At 40.7% G+C, this 21,390-nt stretch overlaps 1 pseudogene; it reads left to right on the top strand.

The window, feature by feature from the left end:
* Window positions 1-15,381, top strand: part of LOC102815384 — a 63,420-nt pseudogene extending 48,039 nt beyond the window's left edge.
* Window positions 15,382-21,390: the final 6,009 nt, after the last annotated feature.

Here is a 21,390-nt window from a genome sequence, read left to right on the forward strand (position 1 = left end):
CCCGAATGCTCTTTGGAAATGAAGATGGTGAGACTTTGTCTCATACTTCGGATGTTATCAGGAGGGACTAGTCCCTGGAGAAGGACATCATGCTTGGTAAAGGGGAAGGTCAGAGAAAAAGAGGAAAGCCCCAAAGGAGATGAACTGGTGCAATGCCAACAGCAATGGGCTCAAATGTACTAACAATTGTGAGGGTGGCACAGGACTTGGCAGTGTTTCGCTCTGTGGTGCCTAGGGTCACCGTGAGCTGGAACTGACTCAACAACACCTAACAATAACAGTATAGATGCACTAGCAGTTCTGAAATTGTTGACTGCTCATGTCTTATTAAGGGGGTTTCAAAAGACAAAATCTGAAATAGGATCATGTGGAAACAAGGAAATGGTGCTGAGAGCAAAGGGAATGAGAACTGAGGGAAAGTTCTGTGATTCAGCCAAGGGTATTAGCACCACATATGGAAAAAGGAGGCAGACAAAGTAAGAAACATTATATTTTAGAAAGAGCTGAATTTGTTTGAAGAGAGTGGAGAATGAGAGACACAATGAAACACGAGAGGCATTTGCCACCGTGGAAGGGATACAAGTTTCAGAGATGTATGTTCTCGCTACCAATGAAGTAGCATAACTCAGTCAAGGCCTGCGTACAACTGAGGTTAGGAAGAAGTATGTCCTTCAATAGCTGAATGCATGAACGTCCTTCAGTAGCTGGATGGATAAACAAAGTGTAATGCAGTGATAAAAATAGATGATCTGTTAAGCTACAAAAAGACACGGAGGAACTTTAAATGCATACTACAAAGTGAATGAAGCCAGTCTGTAAAAGCTGAGTACTGTATGATTCCAACCCTATAACATTCTGTAAAAGAAACACAAACAAAACTCTAGAGATAGTGGGATGATCTGTGGTGGACACAATAAAAAGACTTGTGGTTATTAGCAGTTCAAGGGAACCAAGGAGGAAGAACAGGCGAAGCACTGAGCATTTTCAGGCACTCCAATGATTCTCTTTGACACAAAATTTCTATGCGCTCTTGGTTAAGATTCCATGCCATGGATAGGAATTTGTTGTAATGCTGAAAACATGGAACATTTTCTCTTTGCTCAGAATGTTTCTCTTGTCTTCCAGATAACACTTTGGACTCTGTTATGATCCATAACTTAAAACCACAATCTGTGTCTGCTTCGTGGACCCCATCTGCTTCTTTGCTTTTCTCTGTGCATAGTTTATATCAGCAGGAATGAGAATTAAGTAGCCAAATTCATGCACCAAATTCCACCTTATGTTTCTAAAATACAGTAAGAAAGCGTTCAACTAAAACATGAGGTACCCATTGAATAAGGATTAGGAGGGGGGAATAAAAAACCCCACCTTTTTTTTAAGCATCACATGTGGGAAATGCTTATAGTATAAGAAGTGAAAAGAAAACCAGATAAAATTGAATATATAATGTTATCACAATTACATGAAAACAAATAAAAATAAGTAATTTACTACGCAAGGCAGAATTACAGATGGAAATGCTTCCAAATGCACACTCAGGCTATTCTTGTTGTTGTTAAGTGTGTCAAGTCAATTCTGACCCTGTATAGAGTTTCTGAGGAGAAGCTGGTGAGCTTGAACCGCTGACCTCGCAGTTCAAACGGCTTTGCAGTCTGGCGCATTAAACTACAGCGCCACACCAGGCTATTAATATTTGTCACGTATTTCCCCATCATTAACTGGGATGCCATGTATCCCAGGAAATATAAACTTTAGCAGTTTAAAATACGTGAATGTCAGTGAATCCTGGTGTAGCACTGTAGAATAAGCACTGGACTATTTCCCACAAGGTCAGCTGTTCAAACCCAGCAGTTACTGCTTGGAAACCCTCTATAGGGTTGCTATGAGTCAGAACTGACTAGATGGCTCTTAACAACAACATTTGCTTTAGAATATCATGAGAATTCTTATTTCTTGAAGACAGAGGAAAAAGAAAAGACAACAGGCCAACAAATTCTACATGGTAAGAAAGGTATGCGTAGAAATGTACTCTGAAGTAGTCAAGAGATTTGGGACTGGACAGAGAACTTATGAGGGGAAGAGAAAGGTTACTACTCCAACAGGGAGCTAGAAGCTCCTAGAGACTTTGAAATGTCTTGATATTATAAGACTAGTATAGGCTTGATAAACAGTAACAGAAAAGATGCCAAGCAGACCTGGGCTGGCATTGCTAACCAATTGCAGAAGTGTGAAAGAAAGTTTTAACACTCTATTGATATAACAAAAATCAATAAAGTTGGGAATTGCTTTAATGAATACCACACGGGAAAAAATAATGACTTGGCTATGTGTGTGTGTGTGGGTGGGGTGGGGGTGCGGGAAATCATCAGAAGCCCCCTTTTGAAAAGATGGCTACGGCATCACTTCCCATTATAAATGAGGAATATAAACACATTGTCAAAAATACACACTGTCAAGTGAATTTGAACAAAAATATTTTAGCTTTCTGTCAGTCGACTGGAATAAGTTTAGATTTTAATCTAAGCATCAAGAGGAATGATCTCATGACTTATATGAACAGCCATGCAGAGAGCACAAGTGATTCAAATTGCAAACAGATATTATGTAAATAAATATTTGCATCGACTGGCATAAATATTTAGAAGTGCTGACAATTCCCAATTATTTTGTTTTAATTGGTTCACAGAGATACTAATTTTTGACAATTGTACTTGGCCAATTATCACTTCAGTAGCTCAGCTGAAGTCTTTGATCTTAAGTGTGTTCTGGGGGGACACGTCTCTGGGTAGTTACTCCTTTGTACCAGTGAGGAAATAAACTCTTCATTCAGTCATGAAAACAGTGGTTTGTAAGCCTCTTTCTACAACCAAAGAGGTCCTGGTTCAGGTGAACGGCGTCAGGAAGGGTATAATACAGAATTGCCCAAACTAGTGGTATTGGAATTCCAATTCTGGAGAGGAGGGATTGGGACAAAACCCATGTAAAGTATTGGGCACTGGCTTTGTACCACGCACTTTTCAGTCATTAATGCAGGAGCATAAGCTAGTGTCCATTCAGGGACAATTTAAATGATCATTCAGAGAAGAAAGCAGACATAGCCTAAAAACTCCATTTATTGTGCCCCTTCCTAATTTACATCCTACACCCAGTTTGTAAGGAGCTCTGGTAGCATAGTGGCTTACAAGTTGGGCTGCTAACAACAAGGTCAGCAGTGTGGATCTACCAGCTTCTCCACAGGAGAAAGATCAAGCTTTACAGCCTCAGGAACCCTACACAGGGTTGCTATGAGTTGGAACCGACTTCACGGTACATAACCACCACCCAATTTATATCTTACTATCAGCTTCCTTTGTAGGATAAGCACTGGACTGCTAACCCTCAAGGTTGACGGTTCAAACCAACCAGCTGCTCCTTGGGAGAAGGATGAGATTTTTGCCCCTGTAAAGACATCATATGAAGAATCCTGGTAGTGTAGTGGATTACAGCTGAGCTGTTAACTGCAAGGGCAGTAGTTTGAATCTACCAATCACTCCATGGAATAAAGATGTGGCTTTCTACTAGTACAAGACTTATAGTCTTACTTCATCTTTTCCTCTTCCTAGTCTGTCTTTATCTGGAAGCTCATCTGAAACCTGTCCACCGTGGGCAACCCTGCTAGTATTTAAAATACCCATGGCATAGCTTCCAGAATCACAGCAACTAATAAGGCACCACAGTACGACAAACTGACAGATGAGTGGTGGTGGAAACACTATACAGGATCACTGTGCGTCAGAACGACTCAGGGGCACACAACCACCACCAAAGATCCTATATAGGGTCACTATGAGTTGGATTTTACTGGATGGCAGCAGATTTATCAGCTTCCTCTAGGAAGAAAGTTCTGGCGATCTACTTCTGAAAAATCAACCAGCAGAAATCTTACGTAGATCACAGTTCTATCCTGTTGTGCATTAGGTCACCAACACGATGACTTCTAATAATAACCAGCTTCCTTTGATAGTTATATATTTTAGCCATCTCTAGATAGATTTTCCTTGTTTTGTATTCAAAACCATATACAATTCTAATTGAGCCCCCGTAGGAGTAATTGGTGTGTTTTGCTAGATATTTCTGGTTCCCTATCTTCTAGGTATATGGAGAATTGTCTTCCTGACCACTTTGTGGACAGGTGGAACCACATGACTAGTTCTGCCCAATGAGCTGGGAGCAAAAGTGAAGAGCAGGCAGTCACTCCCTTGTCAGTTTATCGAATTGCTTAGATGAGCCCCTCATGGGCTCTCTTTTCCCTCTATCACCACAAGCACAAGATTCAAGACGGTGGCCTTTCATCATCCTGGTGACTATGAAGTGCTTGTAGAATGATTAAACCCCTTTAAGCCAAGAATTGCTGGCTGTTGAGAAAAATATTTTAAAATGATGATATTTTTTCTCTTCCAGGAATGTACAATTTAGTTTCAGAATATGTAAAAACAAATCAAAATGAACACTCAGGCTATTCTTATTTTTCACAGATATACCAAAACCAAGCTCACTGTCACTGAGTCTATTCTGACTCATAGCAATCATATACAGGGTTTCTGGGGCTATAAATCTTTCCAGTAACAGAAAGCTCTTTCTCCCACGGAGCATTTGGTAGGTTTTGAACTGCCTAAGTTGTGGTTAGCAATCCACTGACTTATCCTGTGATTATTGCTAAGTGTGGTGGAGTTGATTCTAACACATAAAGACCCTGTATAGGGTTTCTGAGGAGCAGCTAGTGGGCTTAAATCAGAGACCGTGTGATTCGAAGTCCAGTGCCTATCTGACAGAGCCACATGAGGACTCCACTGCTTACCTTACAGCATGGTAAATAGCTCAGGTCATCAATAGGTGAGATGTCAGAGTTCAGGTATGACTGGAAGGTAACTGAGGGGCAGGCAAGAGTATGAAAAGGAGAGGTGGGCAGCCAGGAAGATAACCAGAGAGATTTGTACTGGAGGGCACTTCTTAATATGAACTGAAGAATTTGAAAAAATGGAAATGGGCTTTTCAAGCAAGTTAAGTTTGTGGAAAATGCATTATGTTTGTTGTTGTTGTTAAGTGCCATCGACTCAGCTCCTACTCATAGCGACCCTGTAAGGGGTTTCCGAGGAGTGGCTAGAGAGTTTGAACCATGGACCTTTCTGTTCAAACTGACCTTGTGGTCCAGTGTTTATCCTACGGCACCACACCAGGACTCCTGATGTTTTAAGAAAAAATTGAACAAGAGCAACTTAAGAAGCACCAAATCAGTCCTGGAAGAAATAAAACCAGAATGATCTTTAGTGGTAAGGACAGTGAGACTTCTACTCACTCACTTTGAACATGTCCTCAGGGAAGACCTATCGCTCAGAAGAAGCATCCTGGCTGGTAAAGTGGATGCCTGGCCAAGAGGAGGGAGAGTCTCTGTGAGATGGATGGGCATAGTGGCCAAAAGAATGCACTCAAACATAGCAAAGAGGAAGAAGATGGCACCTGCTTATACATGTTTTCTTCTGTTGTACGAGGGGGCTTCAAAAATTTTGGGGAAATATTCCATTATCTTTAATACCATATTTCTATAAAATTTTGAAGCCCCCTCGTACATAAGGTAACCATGAGTTGGTACTGATTTGAGGCACTGAGGCTTCAGAGGCCTAAGACAGATAATTGCTCTGCAGAAGTTCATATTCAAGGGAAAACTTCAAACAGATGGTGGGAAAATACAGTGATGACCCTTGGAAACCCATGGTAGATAACCTATGTCCTAATAAAAATTCAGAAAAACAAGGTATTTATTCATCAAGTACTGAAACTGCCAGTCTGCTTCTAAGATCATGTTCATTCTCTGCTTTAATATTTTTCTTTATATAATAAAACATGCTCATGCCATAAAGTTTGTTGTCATTGTTACGAGCCGTCAAGTCATTTCCGACTCACAGTGACCCATTATAGGGTTTCCGAGGAGCAGCTGGTGAATTTGAATTGCTGACCTTGCAGTTCAAACCAAGCCTGTGGTCAAGTGCTTATCCTATAGCACCATGCCAGAATTGCATAAATATCTACAAAGAAGCCAATGATCAGTTATAAGTAATAATAGTCCCCTGATCCAGAAACAACAATGGTTAATATATATTTAGCATTCACATTTAATATTTTATTTTTGTATACATATGTGTTTTTTAAACAGAATTGTACAGGTAGCTTTGCTTTATATGTTCTCACATGTATGATAATGAGTATTCTTTTATGCCATTAAGTATTTTTCTTAAAACTTTGAATATATGCATAATACTCCATCACATGGGATAAAACCATTTGAAACAGCTATGTAACATTTCAACATATGGACACTAGGTTTTTTTCCTTTTCTTTTTGTGTTATTTAAAAAGCACAGTATACATTCTTATACTAATCCATGTCCTTCCATTATGAATCACTGCATCTGGGCTGAAGAGGTCAGGGGTACCTTCTTAGGGAGTGGGGGAGGCAAGAGAGGCATTTTCTGGTTCCTGAAATATGAAAGGACTCAGACAACTGGACAGAGGATGATGTGAAAGGCCCAGGAGGGAGAAATGGAGCAAGCAAATCCTGGGAGATGTAAGCCTTCTCTAGGTCACCATACATAGCCAAGTGCAATGGCAGGGACAGGAAAGGAGAGGAAAGAAGAGGAGGTAGAGAGTCTGGATGACTGGCAATACTGAGGATAAGAAGTTTCCCCAATAGTCTACAAACATGGAGAGCTAAAGAAGGGTTCTAGGTGCATAAAAGTGCTTTATGGAATTCTGGTGTGGTGCTTTAGGCAGATGCTGCTGCCCAGAGTGGAGACAGAGAGATCAGTTAGGGAAGCCTAGGCTGGGCTGAGAAAGAGAAAGGCCTTCACTCTCGGTTCTCATCGGGTACCGACTGTGTAACGCTTCAGGCGTCTCTGTGATAACCCATGCATTTGACTTAGTGTCCTGTGCTGGTAAATTGCTGAGAGTGGATCCCACATTTTCTGACTCCACTTTAGTGGTTCACTCATGGCTCTTCCTAATAACAAAATATAAAGTGATATAGCTGCTTATCTTCTGAATTAAAATCATTACAGTTCTGAAAGTCTAGATAACTGGTTGTACACATCTCTTTACCCTAGATGCTTCAGCACTGGGTAGACCAGTCACACCTCTATTCAAATTAAGCTTCCAAATTCTTTAAGGTTCATATATTCAAGTACCCCACCACATATCTGTCAGTGTGTCCTACTGTGATGACTTGTCTGTCACTATAATGTGGAAGCTGTGCCTCTGGTATTCCAGATACCACTGGAGTCATCCATGTGGTCAGATTTCAGTGGAACTTTCAGAGTAAGACTAAGATTAGGAATAAAGTCCTCCAAAAATTAGTCTATGGAAACCTTCTAGATCACAACAGAACACTGTATGACTCTCTTACTTTGGATATATCATCGGAAGAGATCAATCCCTAGAGAAAGACATCGTGCTTGGTGAAGGGAGGGCCAGTGAGGACAAGGGAGACCACAGTGATATGAGCTGGCACAGTAGCTTCAATGACAGGCTTGGTTGGATATGCTGGCAATGGTGAGGGTGGCACCAGACCGGGTAATACTTTGTTCTGTTCTACTCAAGTCCACCATGAGTCAGAAGTGACTGAAAGTAACCATCTCTCTAAAGCCATCCATCTTTCTTTCAAATAATTCTCAATAAGTCTTTGACATTATGATATTACAAACATTCATCATTTTTCAAATTCACTTAAGAAACCTACATTATGATATGCCAGCCATGACTAGGTTTTGAGGTCCCTGGGTAATACAAAGTTTTGTTCATAACTACTAACCTATACTTCAGATAGGTTATCAGGAGAGACCAGTTCCTGGAGAACGATACCATGCTTGGTAAAGTGGAAGGTCAGCAAAAAAGAAGGCCCCCAATGAGATGGATTGACACAATGATAATGGCAATGCGCTCAGGTGGAACAACTGTGCGGATAGCACATACCGGGCAGTGTTTTGTTTTCTTGTGCATTGGGTTGCTATGAGTCAGAACTGACTTGAAAGCACCTAAAAACGACAACAATTAACCTACAAATTGGTGGGTTTGAACCCACCCAGAGGTGCTGCAGAAGCAAGGTTTGCCATTCAGCATGCATAAAGATTACAGCCAAGAGAGCCCTGTGGAGCAGTTCTACTTTGTAATACCTCGGGTCACTTTGAGTTGGAATAGACTTGTTGACAAAGGGTTTACAGGGTTCATAAGTGTATGTAAGCATGTAGGATCAGAGATCACAGAGGCGAACTTGGTTTATTTTGTTTAGGGACTGGACTAGGATTTTCAGTAACTGATTCTCAAAATTACCAAATATATATATTGATGGAATCATGGAGTACTGGTGTGACTTTAGTCTGAACTTGCATATAACCAACTGATGGTCTGTTCCACAGTCTGCCCCATGCCTTGTTTTGGCTGATGATATGGAGCTTTTTCACTGTCCCTTTCCACACATATAGTCAATTTGATTTCTGTTATTCCATCTGGTGAAGTCAATGTGTACAATTGTTTTATGTATTGTTTAAAAACGATATTCACAATGAAGCTATTGATCTTGCAAAATTCTATCCTGTGACCTCTGGCATCATTTCTGGCACCAAGGGCATAGCTCCAAACACTGATCTTTCTTCTTTGTTTCAAACCTTTGGCATTCCAATCACCAGTAATTATTATTACATCTTTTGTTATTAGTATTATTACATCTTGATCGCATGTTTGATCAATTTCAGACAAAATTGGTAGAATTCTTCAATTTTTTTCATCACTGGCTTATGTGGTTGGTGCTTAAATTTGAATAATATTTGTATTGATTGGTCATCCTTACAGGCGTATGGATATTATCCTATCACAGACAGCATTATACTTCAAGATAGATCCTTAAATGTTCTTTCTGATAATGAATATGATGCCACTTCTCCTCAATTTGTCATTCCTGGGATAGTAATGGTCAGATTCAAAATGGCCAATTTAGCTCAAAAATGCTGAGGATATATTGATCTTTATGTGTTCCATTTCATTTTTACATCTTCCAATTTTCCTAGGCTCATTTTTCATACATTCCACGTTCCAATTATTAGTGGATGTTTTCAGTTGTTTTCCCTCCATTTGAGTTGTGTCCCATGTGCACTTGAAAGTCCCCAAAACATTACTCTGTTTGCATCATCACCATCAACTCGACTTTGAGGAGGCAGCTCTTTCCCAGTTGTATTTTGAGGGCTTCCAACCTGAGGGGATCACCTTCTGGCACTATTATCTGACAATATTCTTGTGCTATTTATCAATCATGTTTCAATATTCAATATTTTGGTGTTATCCGACAGAGTTCCACTGCTATTCATAAGGTTTTTAGTGAGTAAACATTTGGAAGTAGTCACCTCTCCTTCTTCTGAGTCTTAGTCTGAAAGCTCAGTTGAAATCTGTTCAATGTATATGACCCTACTGGTATTCAAAATACCAGTGATATAGCTTACAGTATCACAGCAACATGCAAGCCATCACATTGTGACAAATTGGCACATGAGTGATGGTGTATATATATATATATATAATGTATATATGTGTACATATATGTGTGTGTATGTATGTGTGTGTATGTATGTAAAGGGCTCTGGTAGCATAATGTGTACAAATCAAGTGGGAGTTTAGTTTAAGAGTGTGTGGGGGAAGATAGAGTCCCCACTGAATAGTTTTCATCTTGTCTAGACAGATCTGGTGAAAAGACATGAGGATAAGATTCTTATGAGTCATTAGTGAGTCATTGTTATCATGACTAATTGCGACTGTCACAACTGTAAAGGGAGAAGTTTTGTAACCAAAATGGGGGAGTAATCTTACAGTCCAGAAACAGAGGACCCTAGAACCATCAAGGGAGAAGAGCGTAAGTGGAATGTGGGACCCTATCCAGAGAAGCAGAGATGCCACAGATGGAGGCAGAGATGAGGACATGGAAAGTGGGAGCAGCTGAGGACTCTAGATTCTTGGAAAGAGAAAGGCTGTGTACTGGCGGCCAGCAAGCAGGCTTGCAGAATGTGCCCTTTGGTTGTTTAAATTATTATATATTCCTGAGACTTTTTGTGTACACCCCCCAACAACAACAAAAACAGAGGAAGAGAAGCAAACACTGTTGAATGATGATGCACAGAGGAAATTGTAATCATTGCAATGACACGATGGTGTAAAGGTGATGTTCTCCCATGTAAATTACCACTCATTCATAATAAAAACTTGAACAAAAAAGACAAGCCAAGGGAGCAAAGACTGTCAAGCTCAATGAATGAAGAAACTGGGACTAAAGTCCAGAAGCTGGTGGAAGACGACTACAGAATTAGCACTGATTCGATAGCGACTGGAGTTGGGATCCCATGTAGTTCTGCATCTTCCATATTAAATGAACATCTTGGCATCAGCAAGATTTCTGCTTCAAAAGCATTATACAAAGTTCATCTAGCTCTCAAGATAGAAGCTAATGAAGACTATTTGATGGAACAAATCAGAGCTGGGATGAGTCTTGAATTTACCATTATGATCCAGAGAGCAAAGGCCAATCAAAACAGGAGGCTTTCAAGGGAATTTGCTCGGTCAGTTAAGTTCAAGGCAGAAAGGTCTGCTCAGAAGCCTAGGGTGACTGGTTTTTTAAAGATCCCCAGTGAGATGAATTGAAATATGGCAGCATCAATGGGCTGAAGGATGGCAACAATTGTGAGGTTGACCCAGGACTGGGCAGTGTTTTGTTCTGTTGTGCATACGATTGTTGTTATGAGTCGTATTGATTCAGTGGCACCTAACAACAGCAACACTAATCTTGATAGACTTTCTTGAAGGACACAGGATGACCACAGGGGCTTATTTTGAAGGAGTTTTAAAACACTGAAAACTTCATTGGTGAGAAAAAGGCCAGGAAAGTTGCACCAAGAAATTTTATTTTTCCATCGTGATGATGTTACTTAGCCCTTGAAGCTAACAACCATTTCTTGGGAAAGCTTATGCATCACCGTACTGCCCTGATCTTGCCCCATCAGACTTCATTTTGTTTGTAAAACGCAAAGAGCATTTTAAAGGAATATGACATGGTATAAATTGAAGAGCACAAAATTCTTTGGGTTAGCGTTAGAGATGGAAACTCTTAGAGGTAATGTCGAGAAATAACAACATCATTTTTTCATATTTTTTTCATAATAGTTTCTGTGATTTTGTAGCAATATTTTTTTTTACTTTGCCTTGCAAGTGTGTCCTAAATGGGATAGACTTATATTAAAACTGTAATTGTTGTTGAACTGAAACTGAAATTTAACTAAGTATCCTGCATTTTATTTGGTAATCCCAACTGGTATAGCCAGAAAGACTAGTAGATGAAGTTTCATGGAGTTAGTATTGGTAAAGAAAATTATTTCCAAGAATTTAATCCAAATGCAGTAAGGAGAATCAACCATAAATACTAAGACAAGTGTGGGTATATTTGGGGTGAAGTTGGGGATAGAAGTGTACCAAAGTTAGGGAACTGAAATTGAGTTTCCGATTTCACATCACTCCAGAAATTACACATCAAGCCAGTGTAATAAGGAACAGAACAAAAAATGAGTATTATGACCTGAGCTTATTGGAAAATTCCAGAACAATATCTTCATAGAAAACCCAGGAGAATAAACTTGAAAACCCCCCACAAAAACGTTGGGATAGATGAGAGTTCAGCAAGGTCACTAAATATGAAAGAAACCTTAAAAAGTCAGAAGCTTTCTTTTGTAACAGCAACAACCAACTAGAAAATAAAATGGGAAAATATATTTGAAATGCCATGAAAAGTATAAAGCAGCTACAAAAAGGTTGCCATGAAATATGGGGGACCAATATAAAAACAAATTTAAGACTACCAGAGACACAAAAGGGAGTGAAAATGGAGAGGCATGCCATATTCTTGTGTGGGAAAGCCGAATATTTTAATGATACATGTTTTCCCAATTCTTAAAGATTATTTTGTTAGAAAGAATAAACTAATAAGAGCTAAAGAAATTTAGAAGAAAAGATTAGGAAAGGGGCGAACCTTTCCTAACCGTCAGCCAACTAATTTGACCCCATGCACAACTGAACCAAAGGCTGCCTAGTCCCTTACCATCCCCAGGATTGGTGGATAATCTGACTGTTCTGATGCCTAGTGTTTTTCACTGACTGGTTCTCAGGCCTTTTCCTAAGTCATCTTCGTCTGGAAGCTCAGCTGAAACCTGTTGAGCATGACCGTAACACATACACCTCCACTGGATGCGCATGAAATTCACTGGCCAGGATCCAAACTTGGTTTGCCTTTATGGGAGGCAAGAATTCTACCCGTGAAGCTCTAATGCCTCTAATTGACCCTTGTTGTTATTAATAACCATGTTGTTATTAATAATCATTTCCAATCCACAGCAACACTTGAAAAGGGTTTCTGAGGAGCAGCTGGTGGGTTGAACTGCCAACCTTGCAGTTCAAACTGACTTTCCTTGGGGCCCAGTGCATTACCCTGCAGCACCACACCAGGACTCTATCTGGTATTAAAACATCCCCCCAAAGGCTCATTTCCTACATCTGAGCTGTGTTTGGGAAGAGTAGGCAGATAAGACAACAGAATGAAATTGTGCCTCTAGAAAAGACTCTGGGATCTGAAACATGACATGGGAGAGATCTATAAGTCCATGTAAAAGGGAAGGATGGCTTAAGAAAAGGTGCTAGAAAGTGTTAGATCTATTTGGGGATTTGTGTGTGTGTGTGTGTGTGTGTGTTATGTTGTTGTTAGGTACCCTTGGGTTAGTGCCAGCACATAGCAACTTCATGCACAACAGAAAAAAACACTGCCCCGTCCTCTCTCATGCCCACAACTGTTCTTATGTTTGCCACCACTGTATCAATTCATCTCATTGGGGATCTTCCTCCATTTGACTATCAAGCATGATGTCCTTTTCCAGGTACTAGTCCCTCCTGATAACATGTTCAAAGTATGTAAGACCAAGTCTCTCCCCTGCTTCTAAGGAGCATTCTGACTATACTTCTTTCAAGATAGGTTTGTTCATTCCTGCAGTCTATGGTTTATTGAATATTCTTCACCAAAACCACAATTCAAATACATCTTCTTTAGTCTTCCTTACTCATTGTCCAGTTTTCACATGCATAAGAGCTGACTGAAAATACCATGGCCTGGGTCAGATGTACCTTAGTCATCAAAGTGACATCTTTGCTCCTTAACACTTTAAAGAGATCTTTTGCAGCACATTTGTCTAAAGCAATGTCATGTGATTTCTTGACTACTACTTCCACGAACAAAGGAGCCCTGGTAATGTAGTGGGTTATGTGTTGGGCTGTCAACCTCAGGATCAGCAGTTTAAATCCACCTGTTGCTCTTCAGGAGAAAGAGAAGGCTTTCTGCTCCTATAAAGATTTACAGCCTCAGGACTCTAAACAGGGTCGCTATGAGTCAGAACTGACTTGATGGTATCCAGCAGCAGAATTGCAATGAGCACGGATTGTGGATCCAAGTAAAATGAAATCCTTGCTATTGTTGTTAAGTGCTGTTGTGCCGGACCCAACTCATAGCAACCTTGTGTAAGGTTTCTGAGGAGTGGCTGATGGGTTTGAACTGTCAACCTTGTAGTTAGCAGTTCAGTGCTTATCCCACAGCACCACACCAGGACTCCAGGGAAATCCTAGACAACTTCAATCTTCTCCATTTATCATGATGTTGTTTATTGGCCAAGTTGTGAAGATTTATGTTTTCCTTACACTGAGGTGTAATCCATACTGAAGGCTGAATTCTTACGCTTCATCAGTAAGTGCTTCACGTCCTCTTTGCTTCAGAATTGAAGGCCATACAACAAGTTGTCAGAAGCCTTCCTCCCATCCTGGTACCACATTCTTCATACAGTTGAGCTTTTTGGATCATTTGAGTAAGTACAGTGAAAGCACACACCTGATTTTAAACCATTCAGTGCCCCCTAGTTCTGCTCAAACAACAGCCTCTTGGTCAATGTACATGAGCACATTTAAGTGTTCTGGAATTCCCATTCTTCACAATGTTACCCATAGTTCAATACAATCCACACAGTCAAATGTTATTGGATAGTCAATAAAACATGAATAAACATCTTTTTGGTATTCTCTGATTTTACCCAAGATCCATCTGGCATCAGCAAATGATTGATATACCTAGTTCCATGCCCTCTTCTGAATCTGGCTTGAATTTCTGGAAGCTTCTTATGGGTGTACAACCACAAACTTTTAAAAATTATTTTCAGAAAAATTTTACTTGCATGTGATATTAATGATATTGTTAGATAATTTCCACATTCTGCTGGGTCACCTTTCTCGGGAGTGGACACAGATATGGACCTCTTCCAGTAGGTTGACCCATTAGCTGTCTTTCAAATTTCCTGGCATAGACTACCTACTCTACAGCCAATAGCAAGTTTCAGAGTCTCTTCTCACAGTCTCTTTGGCTCTTTCTTTCTTCCCCGTCTTTTTAATGACCTTTTGTTTTCTTCCAATGTGATGCTCTTGGTGTCATTCCACAACTCTTCTGGTGTTCAGTCACTAGTGTCGAATGCAGCCAATCTGTTCTTGACATGGTCTCTAAATTCAGGTGAGATATGTTCAAGGTCATATTTTGGCTACTGTGGACTTATTTTAATTTTCTTTAGCTTCAGCCTGAACTTGCATAGGAGCAATTGATGCTCTGTTCTACAGTCTGCCCTAGCTTGGTTTAGACTGATGAGATCACAGTGGAGGAAGCCTCGTGGCTCAGGGAGAAGAAGCTGGTGAGAGAGGTCATGGCTGTCAGCTGCATCAGACCATGTACACTGCACCGGCCAGGAGCAGAGACTAAGGCATTCACGTGGAAGTGCCGGCTGTGAAGACGGATTGCCTAAGTCCCTTACAGGACCTGGGTCTTGGCCAGCTGGCCAAGAAGGAGAAGGTGAACTTGATGCTACTGAACAAGCAGCCATTGATGATGATGAACACATAGGGCAGGTGATGGCGAGATTGCTGGACTGGCCACAGGGCACATTCATCTTCCAGGTGACGCTGGAGGAGGACAAGGTAAAGGTGGAGCAGGAGAAGAGTGGAGGCTGGAGACCCTGTGCCGGAAGCTGCCTACTGTGGTGACCACTGACCAACAGCTACACCACGCTACCCCACTACACCATGCTGCCCAACATCATGAAAGCCAAGACAAAGACGACTGAGGTGCTCAAGGCAGGGACCTGAGCATGAGCCTGGTTTCCAAGCTCTCCATGATTAGTGTGGAGACTTGCTTCAGTGCTCAGCTGGACTCAAGGTGGAGACCATAGGAGATCTGGTGGCCTTCTGAAGGAGAACAGGCAGGTTTGAACCTCATCCCTCCCTGAAACTCTGCAATAAAATTTTAACTCTCCTGAAAAAACAACAACAACCAAAAGCAAGGTCAGCAGTTCAAACCCACCAACTGCTTCTCAGGAGAAAGGTGAGGCTTTCTGATCCAGTAAAAATTTAGACTCAGAAACCCCATACAGGGTCATTATGAGTCAGAACTGACTCGATGGCATCTAACAACAACAATCATTTTCCTCGATTTTTACTCCATACGTTTCACATTCTGATTATTAAAAAGATGTTCTAGCTGTTTCTTCTCATTTTAAGTCACACCCCATAAATAAATGAAGGTTTCCAAAGTGTCGCTCCATCCATGCCATTAAGTTTGACCCTACTTTGGGGAGGCAGCTCTTACACAGTTACATTTTGAGGGCCTTCCAACCTGAGGAACTCATCTTCCAGAGCTGTATCAGACAAAGTTTTGATGCTATATTCTCATGGTTTTCAGTGGCTAATCCCTCAGATTAGTGTTACTGTTTAGGAGTCCTGGTGTGGCACTGTGGGTAATGAGTCAGACTGCAAAGCCATTTGAACTGCAAGGTCGGCGGTTCAAGCTCACCAGCTGCTCCTCAGAACCCCTATACAGGGTCACTATGTGCCAGAACCGACTCAACGGCACTTAACAACAACAACAACAATTTAGGGCCTACTCAATTTCAGATGCATTAAAATTGAAATGCATGTGAAAATAAAAAGCAAAAACCAGAAAATCAGCATGAATATTTAACTAATCATTGGGCTTAAATTATTTCTGGTGTGCTTTAAAGGACTTTGTGTGATATAAATTGAGGCAGTTAGGAGCCATGAAGAGTTTAAACCAATTTGTCTTAGACAAAGTGTTTGCTAATGGTTAGGAAGGAACACCTGTTTGCAGGCGGGCCAATTTGGAATTGGAGGGCCAGTGTTGTCAGGGTCCAACTGAAGCTTGGCCGTGGCGAAAGAGAGCAGCAGAAAATGGAAAACAACATCAGAGTCCCTAGGAATTGTCTGTGTGTGCTTTCTGCTCCCGTAAAGATTTACAGCCTCGGAAACCCTGTATAGAGTCACTATGAGTCGGAACTGACTCCATGGCACATATCCACCCCTCACCACTGCTTGTCTAGACACAAAGGAATATGTTTGGGATATCTTTGTCCTATAGTTTATAAAAGGGTAATTTTTCTCAGTAAAACCAATTTTTATTATTCCCACATACAAGACCTCCCCGTATTTCTGGTCTTTTAAACTCCAAGCCTAAGCATAATCAAATTCAGTGTTTCCCACTTTCGATGTTTTCTTTTCTCAGTCTCTAGAAACACGATATAACTACGTTGCACTGTAATCGATAAAATATTGTGGAGTGTGGGTGGAATCAGATATGTCTGTGTTTTTATAAATGTACTTAAGAGAGGGGCAGGCATGGAACAGAACAAGGCTGGCTTGTTCGTGCTTTTTAATATAGATATGCTGTATGAAACAGCATGATATGTCATAAAATGAAACCTAATATTTGAAAATGAGATTGCAGTCTCTACATGTTTAAATGGTTTTCCTGGGAGACAAATCTTCTTTCATTTCAACAACCACACAAATGCATTTATATATATATATATATTTAAAGTACTAGGAAATAACCAGAAGTACAGTGTGTCTCAATGTCAAGAAAACAAAAATCCTCACCACTGGACCAATAAACAACATTCTTATCAACAGAGAAATGACTGAAGTTGTCAAGGACTTCATTCTTCTTGGATCAACTATCAACACTCACGGAAGCAGCAGTCAAGAGATTAAACAATGTATTGCATTAGGCAAATCTGCTGCACAAGACCTTTTTAAAGTGTTGAAGAACAAAGATGTCAGCTTGAGGACTAAGGTGTGCCTTACCCAAGCCATAGTATTTTCAATAACCTCATATGCATGCGAAAGCTGGACAGTGAATAAGGAAGAACGTAGAAGAATTGATGCTTTAGAGTTATGGTGTTGGAAGAGTATATTGAAAGTGCCATGGACTGCCAAAAGAACCAACAGATCTGTGTTGGAAGAAGTGCATCCAGAGTGCTCCTTGGAGACCAGGAAGACCAAACTTCATCTCTCATACTTTGGACATATTGTCAGGAGGGACCAGTTGCTGGAGAAGGATATCATGTTTGGTAAGGTGGAGGGTCAGAGAAAAAGAGGAAGACCCCTGTGAGATGGATTGGGAAAGTGGCAGCATCAATGGGCTCAAGCGTGGCAACAATTGTCAGGTTGGCCCAGGACTGGGCAGTGTTTCGTTCTGTTGTGCATAGGGTTGCTATGAGTCAGTACCGACTCGATGGAATCTAACAACACTAACAAAGCGTGTCAATGAAATAAATATGCTTGGCCAGCAGTTCCCAGGACATCTACCCACACAGTTTAATCAAGCCACATTTTGACCTGCTCTCAATGCAACTTTGAAGTGTCAGGTTAGAAAGGGGAATGACACAATGTGTCTGGTTCTTCTGGTTGACCACAACTTATTTGAAGTATTTACTATTCAATTATCACAATAGAATGGTCAAGGTGGTGCAAAACGAATAAAAGGCGTTAAGGATCGCCACCTCTGGATTTAAAGACACTTGATCCAGTGTGCTTGGGTTCATCTTTGATTAGACCCTAAGGTACCACATTTCACTCTAAGGTAGAATTTCTTGACTGAGTGTCAGAAAAAAACCATATTTCTTCACATTTCTTGGTGTGCGTTGCCATCAAATCAGCTCAAACTCAGGGCAATCTTATGGCTAACAGAACTGTCCAGTCTCACGGCTAACAGAACTGTCCAGTCTCATGGCTAACAGAACTGTCCAGTCTCAGGGCTAACAGAACTGTCCAGCCTCACGACTAACAGTACTGTCCTATCTCACGGCTAACAGAACTGTCCAGTCTCCCGGCTAACACACCTGTCTAGTCTTGCACCATCTTCAGGATCATTGCAAGTTGGAGCCCATTAGTCCAGCTACCGCACAGTGCTTTCCAACCTGGGGCTCAGCTTCCAGCACTATACCGGACACTGCCCTGTTGTCACCCATAGGTTTTCATTAGCTTGCCAGGCCTTTTCTCCTTGTCTGTCTTAACTGGAAGCTTGCCATCTGTTCACCATGGGTGACCCTGCTGATACTAGCTATCTTCCAGCATCACAGCAACACAACAAGCACCATGATAGGATACACTGACCAATGGGGGGGTGAACAATTTTCCAGGATGGCTTTACTATAACGCAATGAATTCTGGGTAAGTTATAACTTACTTAGTTTGTACAGATGGATATTCTGAGCGGTACAAAGACTACTGATCTGAAATAGATAATAACTACAAATCTTGGATGACTCACCACCACTTTGTTTTTCTTAATACTCACTTTTATTTTAAAAGGAGTAAACTTTGGAAGGAGGGACTTATTAGTATCTAGTATGACACATGCTCACACCATTTTACAGGCAATTCCTGAGCATGCTTATCACTTCTTATTTAGTAAATTATGCTGAAAAACATCCACCAAGCCCATCAATTGGTGACTGGATAAACTATTGTTGTTGTTAAGTGCTGTCGAGTCGGTTCCGACCCATAGCGACCCTGTGCAGGGTTTCCTGTAAAGAGGCTGTAAATCTTTACAGAAGCAGAAAGCCTCTCCCACGGAGCGGCTGGTAGTTTTGAACTGCTGACCTTGCGGTTCACAGCCCAATTCGTAACCACTACGCTACCAGAGCTCCTTATAAATAAACTATACATACATTGAAGCAACGACATTTATCCAAATATAAAAAGAAAGGGGCAATCAAGCTAATAGATATGGAACAATTTTAAGGATGTTTGGTTGTTGTTGCTAAGTACCTTAAGTTGGTTCCAACTAACAGCAACCATGTATAGGGTTTCTGAGGCTGTACATCTCTACAGGAGCTGTAAGCCTCATCTTTCCCTGGAGGAGCAAACTGCTGACCTTACGATTCATAGTCCAGGGCTTATACCCAAGACCCACTGTCCTCCTTAAATGTGTAGTCTGAGTGAAAATATGATCTGACGTTCTAGAAGAGGCTAAACTATAGCGATGGTAAAAAGATCAGTAGTTGTCAGGGCTTCTAGGAGAAGAGGGAAGGGGATTTTTCTTCTAGGGGAAGTACCGGGCATTTTTAGGGCAATGGTGGAATCAGGGCATTATTCCTTTGTCAAAGCAATTAGAACTGTACAACCCAGAGTAAATGCTAATGTAAACTATGGGTTTCAGTTAATAATGTATCATCATTAGTAACAAATGTGCCACCAGAATGCAAGATGTAACTGCATGCAGACAATAGTGTAAGAAACACTGTTGGGAGGAAGGTGGGGGAGGAATATGAGAACTCTTTGTACTTGCCCTGAAAATTTTCTGTGAACCTAAAAGTATTCTTAAAAGAAAAAAAAGTCTATTTAAGCAAAACAAAAACAGCCATCAATAGAGATACACACCCTGCTGTTGGATGGGAACTGAAAAGCTGTAGGCACACACAGGTCTTAAGCAAATGGCATACTATGCTGAGTGTATACGTCATTCTCTGCGAGTCTGGTTGCTGTCATAAACCCTGAAGTTAACTTAACGGGTAGAAGGAACTAGGTTCAGGATTTTTCTCCTCTTTGGCATATAGTGTGGAAGCATCTGCCTCTTCCGGGGTCATAGGTTTTCACACAGCATCATTTGTTTAAGTACAGATTTGCCTGGTGACAAACCATTATAGATAATAACAGAGCTGAAGTGAGCAACCTAGAGATGAGGGCCAAGGAAAGGAGGTGGAAGGAGAAACAGAGTTTTGCCCCAAAGTCCATGAACATGTAAAGTAACATCCTCTATAGCATATTCATGCCACAAACATTTATCAAGGACTTCTCTGCAATAGCTTGGGAGAGCTTTGAATACACATAGTTTGGTTTTGGCACAGACTTTCAAGGAGGACAGAATCTAAGAAGGGAGAAAAAACAGGATCTCCACATTGTAAATCAGTTTTTCACATTGAGAGTGATGCATTCTCCATTTGCATTATGAGAAAAATTCACAGGAGCATTGAATAGGGCTCCCAGTGTCTCCGGAAATCAAAGAATGTATGAATTCAGATGGGAGAATTTAGAGTCCCAAGGAATATGAATGCTTTTAAGGTTAGCTGTTGAAATGTGATGATTAAATATTGTTTCTTATGTAATAAGAGAGTCTAGGAGACACAACTCATGCCTGAGCTGCTCTCTTTCTCTTTTTCATTTGGAAGCAGCTTCAGCTATTGATGTGACCTCCATGAATAGTAAATAGGCAAGGACCAGGAAAAGAGGAAAAGAACTCGCTGAATCTGTACTTTTCTTGTGTGTCTTAATTTTATTTATAAGTGATAGAGTAGGAATTACAGGTTCAGTCTTAAGTTTTTTTTATATCTCAACTATGGAAGGCTGAATAATGTCCCCCTCCAAAAAAATGCTGCGTGTGCCGTGGTTGTGTTCTCTCACCATATTTAGTCAACCTGTAGGCTGAATACATGATCCAAAAAGGCGGATTACATGAAGAAGAACATGGCATTAGGATTGGAAGAAGACTCATTAACAACCTGCCATATGCAGATGATAGTGCAACCTTGCTTGCTGAAAGCAAAGAGGACTTAAAATACTTAACTGATGAAGATCAAATGTCACAGCCTTCAGCATGTGCTTCACCTCAAACTAAAGAAAAAAAAAAAAATCCTCATCACTGGACCAATTAATGACATCAAGATAAATGGAGATAAAGATTGAGGTTGTCAAAGACTTCATTTTGTTTGGATCCACCATTAACACTCATGGAAGCAGCAGTCAAGAAATCAAACAGTATATTGCATTAGGCAAATCTGCTGCATAAGACTTCTTTAAAGTGTTCAAGAGCAAAGATATCAGCTTGAGGACTAAGGTGCACCTGACTCTAGCCATGGTATTTTCAATAACCTCATATGCATGCGAAAGTTGGAGAGTGAATAAG

Source organism: Chrysochloris asiatica, unplaced genomic scaffold (genome assembly GCF_000296735.1).
Source record: "Chrysochloris asiatica unplaced genomic scaffold, ChrAsi1.0 scaffold00007, whole genome shotgun sequence".
Lineage (NCBI taxonomy): Eukaryota > Metazoa > Chordata > Mammalia > Afrosoricida > Chrysochloridae > Chrysochloris > Chrysochloris asiatica.